The following is an 8,601-nucleotide window of genomic DNA, read 5'->3' on the forward strand; positions in this document are numbered from 1 at the left end:
CACAAGTGTGTATTTCAACCAGGGTGCTCCGAAGATCAGATGGGGATAAAACTTCCTACGATTGGGTCAAACTCAACCTCTAAGTGACCTGGAATAGGAAAAAAAACCCTCTCTGGAAAGTCAATACTGGAACTGCCCCCTGCAGAGGTTTTTGCACCTTCCCTTGATGTTGCCAGTTCAGGCTATCATCAAGGAGCAAGTGGCTGTTCTGTGGCATGAAGGACTCACTTGCCATGGGGAATTGGAATTTTCACCAGTTAGGGACCTGGCCCTGTAGTGAGGAAGAGCAGTGGAGAGAGACTGAAACAGGTGACAGAGCAGTCCTGCAGCTGCCCCTCTGGATACAGTTACCTGGAGTGTGTTGCAGCTGGGATGCATGATTTGGTCTTCAAGCAGGTCCTATTTGCTCTCTTCCATGCTCTGAGATCTCCTTTAAATCCCCCCAATCAAACATTTCACACAGGAGGTGGCTTTGGCTCCAGGGTGATGCCAGCCCCAAACAGGCAGGGACTCGGGGTAAATGTCCCCTATAGGAGATCATCCCGGACTTGCCGGCTGCAGAGTCCATGAACTTGCCTCTCACGGTGGGAGACTGAGCTGGGTGGGTCCTGTTATATTTTGCCGTCAGCTCTGTTGTGTCCCTTCTCTCTGCAGCTTCCTTTAATCTTGCGTCCCTCCTGCACTAGTCTCTGTGCTCTCGCCTCTTCCCCCTCGGGTACTTCTCTCCCACCAGTGCCACTCATATTAAACTGTTGACATTTGCTGTATTTTCAAGCAAGTAATGAGGTCCCCCATGGGCAAACCCCAATGGGCATCATTACAAATGGTGTTTGGGGCAAAAATGAAGGCGACAGAGCATTGACTTAGCTATTAAAGGAGACTATGGATCTTACAAGAATAGCCCAGCGTGAGACTTCAGGGACTGGGGTATGGGCTCAGTTGGGGGCACGCTCCCCTACCAGTCAGTACTGTCCCCCGTGCTCCAGAATGGCACTAGTGGGTGCTTTGTTTTATGCAATGGGATGAGGGGGGTCATCAGGGGTTGCTCTCCCCTCCAAATCTGTTCTGAACCCAAAGTGGCATTAGGGGGAACCACCCTGGGTTTGGAACAGACTTGGAGGGAAAGGGGTTGGAACGGGGGTGGAGAAGGGGTAGGAAAAGGTGGGGTGGGACAGGGCCTCATAGAAGGAGTGGAGTGGGGGCAGGGCCAGGGGCAGAGCCGGGTCTTTTGTATCTTTATATGTAAAGGTGTCAGTGATGCGGCCCTCAGGCCAATGGACTAGTCCTCGTGTGGTCCTCTTGGTGATTTGAGTTGGAGACCCCTGCCCTAGACTTTACTAAGGCTTTTGATACAGTCTTGCATGACCTCTCATGTACAAACTAGGGAAATAAAACCTAGATGGAGCTACTATAATGTAGGTGCATAACTAGTTGGACAACAATTCCCAGAGAGGAATTATCACTGGTTCACAGTAAGGCTGGAAGGGCATAATGAGTCAGTTCTGGGTTTGGTTCTGTTCAATAGCTTCATCAACAATTTAGATCGTGGTACAGAGAGTACACTTACAGGGTTTGTGGATGATACCAAGCTGGGAGGGGTTTGGAGGACAGGATTATAATTCAAAATCATCTGTACAAACTGGATAAATGGTCTGAAGTAAATAGCATGAAATTCAATAAGGACAAATTGCAAATTACTCTATTTAGGATGGAACAATCAGTTACACACTTATAAAATGGGAAATGACTGCCTAGGAAAAACAGGAGTACTTGTGGCACCTTAGAGACTAAAAAATTATTTGAGCATAAGCTTTCTTGGGCTACAGCACACTTCATCAGATGCGAAGAATGGATCATATAATAAGACTATATATATACATACAGAGAAGATGCCATACCAGCTCTAAGAGGCTAATTAATTAAAATGACCTGTTATCAGCAGGAAAAAAACTTTTGTAGTGATAATCAAAATGATCAATTATAGACTGTTGACAAGAGGTGTAAGGATAGTTATCCTATGGAAAAAGATTCAAGTAGTGTAATGAGAGTGAAGTAACAGAACACCACTACCCGTCACCTTCAGCCTCCAACTAAAACCTCTCCAGCGCATCATCCAAGATCTACAACCTATCCTGAAAAACAATCCCTCACTCTCACAGATCTTGGGAGACAGGCCAGTCCTCGCTTACAAACAGCCTCCCAACCTGAAACAAATACTCACCAGCAACCACACACCACACAACAAAAACACTAACTCAGGAACCTATCCTTGCAACAAAGCCCAATGCCAACTCTGTCCACATATCTATCCAAGTGACACCATCATGGACCTAATCACATCAGCCATGCCAGTCACCTGCACATCTACTAATGTGATCTATGCCATCATGTGCCAGCAATGCCCCTCTGCCATGTACATTGGCCAAACCGGACAGTCTCTATGCAAAAGAATATATGGACACAAACCTGACATCAGGAATCATAACACTCAGAAACCAACAGGAGAACACTTCAACCTCTCTGGCCACTCAGTAACAGACCTGAAGGTGACAATTTTTCAACAGAAAGACTTCAAAAACAGACTCCAAGGAGAAACTGCTGAGCTTGATTGATTTGCAAATTAGATACCATTAACTCTGGCTTGAATAGAGACTGGGAACGGCTGAGTCATTACACTACTTGAATCTATTTCCTTATGATAACTATCCTTAACCTCTTGTCAACTGTCTGGAGAGGGGGTGAAATGGGGCAGGAAGAAGCGGGGTCAGGGTGGAGCAGGGGAAGAGTCAGGGCAGGGTTAAGGCTTTGGAGGAAGGGGTGGAGTGGGAGTGGGGGTAGGGGTTGGGCCTAGGGAAGAGCCAGGGGTTGAGCACCCTCTGGCACTTTTGAAAGTCGGCACCAATTGGACTCCAGACAACCTGTGTCACTTGCACTCTGCTTGCTTTGGCTTCCCATCTGTAAAATGAGATTAGTGCCACTTCCTTTAGACTGTTTAGATCATGAGCACTTTAGGACAAGGACTGACTGCACAGTGCCTGCCACAGAGGAGGCAGATCCCCAACTGGTGTGAACCTGCCTCAGCTCCATGGAAGTCAATGGTTCAGATCTCCAACTGGTGTGAATTAAAGTCAGTGGGGACATGTCAGTTTATACCAGTCAGGGGCTGGTCATATGGCCATATCGATATGTAGTGAGATTTCTATAACTTTTTGGCCTAGTAGCATTAATTTCCTTGGTGCTCAGTTCATTGTGTGTCAATGTAACCAATTTTTCAGTTGTAGAGGTTCACGTTCTCATCTAGTGGGTGATGTTTTTCCCAGTGCAGGTCCATTGAAAACCCAATTTTCCATCAAAGAAAAGCTTCAAGGGATCATTTATTGCTAGTCCATAATAATGATGGTAGTGACTGGCTTTTATATAACTCAAGATGTTGTCATCTGTACCCCTGTCGGATCCTTTTTTGAAATCTAAAAAGCTCTTGGCCTCAGTATCTTGTGGCCTTGAGTTTGTCAGACTAAGTGTGCAGTTTAGGGCTTAAGTGGTAAGTAACCGGTGAGCAGACCATCTGCGCTCCCTGGTGAACTTCCTATCACGCTTGTACTTTAGAGTGGGAATTTCAAAGGCACCTCCCAGGAGCTAAATGTCTAATTGCCCTAGACTTTTGTCTTCCTTTTGGAAATTCCAGTCTTAAAATCCAACTATTTTCTTTCATATTTTTACTGTTCTCTTAAATTTCACTTGTTCTCTGCCAGTCTTATAAATGGGCCCAGTCCTCTCTAGACACTGAGTTCCAGATTTATTTTTCATTGGAACACCTAGAAAAAGCACACAAAGCTTAGAGGCAGCGAAGAGTCCTGTGGCACCTTATAGACTAACAGACGTATTGGAACATGAGCTTTCGTGGGTGAATACCCACTTCGTCAGACAGAAAACTTAGAGACAAGTTCCAATCAAACAACAGCTGAGGGTAGGAAACAAGAAAAACAAAGTTTTATTCACAGGTTTTATTCCCACTCCGTAGTACTCAAACTTCAAGCACAACCACATGCAGAAGACGCACTACATAAGCAGCACAAATCCCAAACACATTGTGTGTGATAAGTGTAGAGTTCTCACATTAGCTAAATCTTCTATTAGCATTTTCATTACTTTTTTTACTTATTTCTCTTTCTAGCTGTACCTAAGTAGAGGGTAAATTTTTAAAAACCATCTAATTGTCTTAGGAGTAGGTCCCAATTTCAAAAGCCATTAAGCTGCCCAGTTCTCACTGAAATTCCATGGGACAAAGGCCAGATTTTCACAGGTATATCACCATCTACAGGTGCAGATAGGCACATAGTGGGATTTTCAAATGGCCTTGGAGTTTAGGCCCAGATTATTGTCACAGTTCAGGGTAACTACACTGGTATTTCTCCGTAGTGGTCCAGCAGAGGCGCATCTCTAAGCAGGCTTTCAGCTCCCTACCTTCCTTGGGAGGAGACCCATGTCTCTTTCCCTCCTGACTGGGGCATTTCCAGGCTTAACAGTTCCCTTCACTGCATTATTCCCTCAAAAGCCATCCTGCCTAAGCAGCCCTGCTTTGCTGCTCCCCTCTGGGTGGTGCACAGTTCTTACCACACAGTTCTTCCTAAGCAAGCGTATTTTATTCTTAAGGTAAAAGCAATACAGAGATATCACTAAAAACTATAAAAGAACCTACATGTATAGCAATAAGCTTAGCAGAGACAAGCCCAACTCCAACATGGGCTCTGTCAGGGGATTAGTCCTTCAAACTGTACAGCCGGGTCTCTTCTGTGGTTACCAGCTCATAACAGCCTCAGCTCAGAACTAGCTGCAGCACAGCAAGTTTAGTCCATTCTTTATGCAGGATGGGGGTTTTGATCTGGAGTTTCCAGGAGCAGGTAATCCATAGAGAATTTTTTTTTCTTCATGCAACATAGCTTTGAAAGACCTCCAAAGTACCCCCTGGACCCCTTCACATGTACTGTCCCAAACAGTTCTTTGAAGTTCCTCACATTTCCCCAAGATTCCATTCATCACTCTCCTAGAAAAGTTACACTCAGTCCACAAGAATACATGCACAATTGTATTTGTAATACAACAGACCCCAAGGGATTAAACTTAACTCAATAAGGTTTATCCAGGAAATTGCTGTATCTGTCACACCTTTAAGAATCTGGTGCTGGACATCTAACTCTCATTGATTTCTATGAGCAAATCTTTTGAAAATCCCAGTAGGTGCCTATCTTTAAAAATCTGCCATAAGGTCTAGCTTTATGAAAGAGTTTAGTAAATTCCACTAGGCACATAGAGCTTTTAAATAGGTTAGGTGTTTAACTTCTATGGAAAGTAACTGGTTGTCTGGTGCCTGACTCACTCAAGGTGCTCTTAGAAACCTTATTAGATGACTAAAAAATGCCTTTGAAAATCTGGTCCTCAGACACATACTTCCCACAGCTTTTCAGGGAGAATAAAACTCCTAAATGCCTCCATCACTTTTGAAACTGGGAGTTAGTCTCTTAAATCACTTAGGCGGTTTTGCAAATTTTACCACAAATCCATTGATCTTTAGGGCATGGTGAAAAATCCAATGGTTCTCCCAGGAATTTTAGGCAGCTACCTAGGGCAGGTGCTCGGTGAGCTGTGGTTCATACCAGAAGATGAAGGGAATTTTTTTCCTTCCCTTTTGCATTTGCAGAAGATGCTGCACTTGCTTCTGAAGATCTGTGTAACAAAGCTGAGATTTACATCGTCTTCTACAAAATTTGGCACTCCAGTTCCTTTTAATTTTGATGTAGACTGAGTATGCTGGTCCCTTAGACAGCTTTGAAAATGTCAGCCTTACAGAATGTAAAAAAACAGGAAGGGATTTTTAGGAGCATTTCTATGATTTGTAGAACTCCAGATAGATAGATGGGGCTGTGTGGGGATGGGGAGAGACACAGAGGTTCACAAAACCCATGGAGCAAGCATGCAGATGTATTTGTAGATGTATGTCCATTCAGACTCATGTGTGATTCCTACAGCTGCTACACATCAATGTTCAGGCATTTGACCCCCTCTCAGTTTTTTCAGAGCTGCCTTCACCTCCTTGTTCCTCAGCGTATAGATAGCCGGGTTCAGCATGGGCATGACCACATTGCCAAAGATCTGCACAGCAGTCATCAGCATTTTGCTTAGGTGGGGCTGAGTGTAGACCGGTGCACAGGGACCAAAGAACAGCGTCACCACCACCACATGCGAGGTGCAAGTGGAGGCCACTTTGCGCCACCCTTCGGCCGAATTCATATTCAAGACAGAATAGATGATTCTGATGTAGGATGTGAGAATGAGGAGGAAGCAAGTTATGGGCACCAGACCAGTGTTTGTCAAGGTAACGGTCTCAATGATGTACGTGTCTGCACAGACCAGCTTGACCACCGGGAAGATGTCACAGAAGAAATAGTCCACCATATTGGATCCACAGTAGGGCAGCATGAAGGCCAGGCTGGTGAGAATGGTGGTGTGGAAGGAGCTGTTGATCCAGGTGCCAGCAGCCAAAAGGGGGCGCACATCCTCCGGTTCATGATGAGCTGGTAGCACAGCGGGTGGCAGATGGCCACGTACCGGTCTTAGGCCATGACGGTGTAGAGTAGGCACTCGGTGCTGCCCAGGATGTGGTAGAAGAAGACCTGGGACATGCACCCACCTAGCGAGATGACCCTACTCTGAAACCAAAGGTTGGTCAGCATTTTGGGAGTACTAATGGAGGAAAAACCAATGTCCAGCAGGGAGAGATTGCAGAGGAAGAAATACATGATGGTGTGCAAGCAGGGGTCAGTGAGGATGGCTGAGAAGATGAGCAGGTTGCCCAGCAGTGTGCAGAGGTAGAAGGCTAAGAAGATGATGAAGAGGATGGTCTGGAGGCCGTTGGCATCGGGGATCCCTAAGAGGATGAAATGAGTCACCACAGTGTGGTTGACCAGTCCCATGTGGGACTCATTCCTGGGTAGGGGAGAGAAATAATGTCAGTGAGTTACTGAAACAAAAAGACCTATTGTCATATAGCTGCAATGGTCACTGTTCCTTCCACTGCCCCCCATTATTCACTGCCATTGGGAGCGGTGTATATTTCAGTCACTGGATTGCCAGTTGGGGTCATGGCCTCACTGGTCTGGCGCTGATCATAGAGAGAGAAAATATCTGCCATGATGATTTTACTGTCCAGAGACAAAGAGACAATGGGGACGTCTATTCTATTCTATTCATGTTCTTCTCTTCTCTCCTCACCTACTCCAATTTCTTCAGTTCTATTCTATCTAGGTCCTTACCCCCCCTCTCACCACAGTACCTCAGAGCCTTGCGTTTGTGGCTAGCGTTTCTCACTAGTAGTTTTTTCTCTCTCAGCTTTGAATGACCTGAGCTTTGTTAGAGCTGTCAGTTGTTTGGGGGTATTTATCAGAGTAGAGAGAGAAGGAAATGGAAAGAAGGAGAACGGGAAGAACCACAGCCAGAGGTGGTGGAGCTACGGGTGCTGGGAATTCGGCAGCACCCCGTGGCTTAATGTGGTTTTTATCATATCCAGGGTTCACAGTTTGGTTCAATGGCACTCAGCGCCCTCACTACAGAAATTGTTCCAGGGCCCCTAGACACAGCTTGTCATCGCTGTGCAGTGAACAGCAGGCTGGGCTCTGTAGATGGGACAGGGGTTTTTAAAAGGTCAGATTTGAAGGACAACGACAAAATGTCTGCATTTTTCCACGGAGTTTCCCAGGCAGGACAGTCACGGGAAGCAGAGATACTGGAGGGTTCTGGTTATGACAGATGGAGAAAGGAAGATAAATGATACAGAGACAGGCAGGCAGGTACTGCACAGGTGTGGATTGCTGGACTGCTGGATCGATTTCTCTCTAAAGAAAATATTTGGCTGACACCTTTATCGTCATGAGGTAGAGACAGGCAGAGACTGAGGGACAGAGAGAGAAGAACTTTACCAAAGCATGGGCCTTACACTGGCTGCACTGGGAGAGGCCGCTCCAGCTGATGGGAATTCTCCCTTTCTGTCTCCCGGTCGTGACTCCTCTCTAGAACCATCCAGCTTTCTTATCCCAAATGGCTCATCGCCCAGGAGAGGTGCAGAACCTGGTTGCTTGGTATCCAACCAGGAGACCTAATCTGCAGCATATCACCCCACGCTGCTGCAGATCCCACAGCTTTCTCACAGCTTACAGCCTCCTTACAGCTCTCCCTGGTCTTTAAATCTCCACCGGGCCCCTCAGGACCAGGATCCTAAATCCCAGTGAGGCTCCTGGTCTGAGAACTTGGTTGAGTCTCCAATTAATGGAGATTGGGCATAATTTCAGCTAACGCTCATGGACCTGTGGGATTGGCCCTCAGGCGGCCTCAGTAAGAGTAGTGCCATGGAACCGAATTGGCCAGATCTCCACCTCCACCAAAGTCCAGATTCAAGTCTTGCTCCCCTTGACCTGACTCCTGAGCAATTCCATTGGATTCCCTGGGGCTCCTTCCTCTCCCAGCCTGGCACTTGGTGAAAATCAGGATTAATACTACTGGAATCACGGGAACTCTGTAGATATCTACCAACTGAGAATCTGGCCCAGC

The 8,601-nt window shown here is 46.2% G+C and overlaps 1 pseudogene; it reads right to left on the minus strand.

The window, feature by feature from the left end:
• Positions 1–6,036: 6,036 nt before the first annotated feature.
• LOC127031764 (olfactory receptor 958-like) lies at positions 6,037–6,974 on the minus strand (annotated as a pseudogene).
• Between the last annotated feature and the right edge of the window lie 1,627 nt (positions 6,975–8,601).

The sequence above is a fragment of the Gopherus flavomarginatus genome, chromosome 11, assembly GCF_025201925.1.
Source record: "Gopherus flavomarginatus isolate rGopFla2 chromosome 11, rGopFla2.mat.asm, whole genome shotgun sequence".
NCBI lineage: Eukaryota > Metazoa > Chordata > Testudines > Testudinidae > Gopherus > Gopherus flavomarginatus.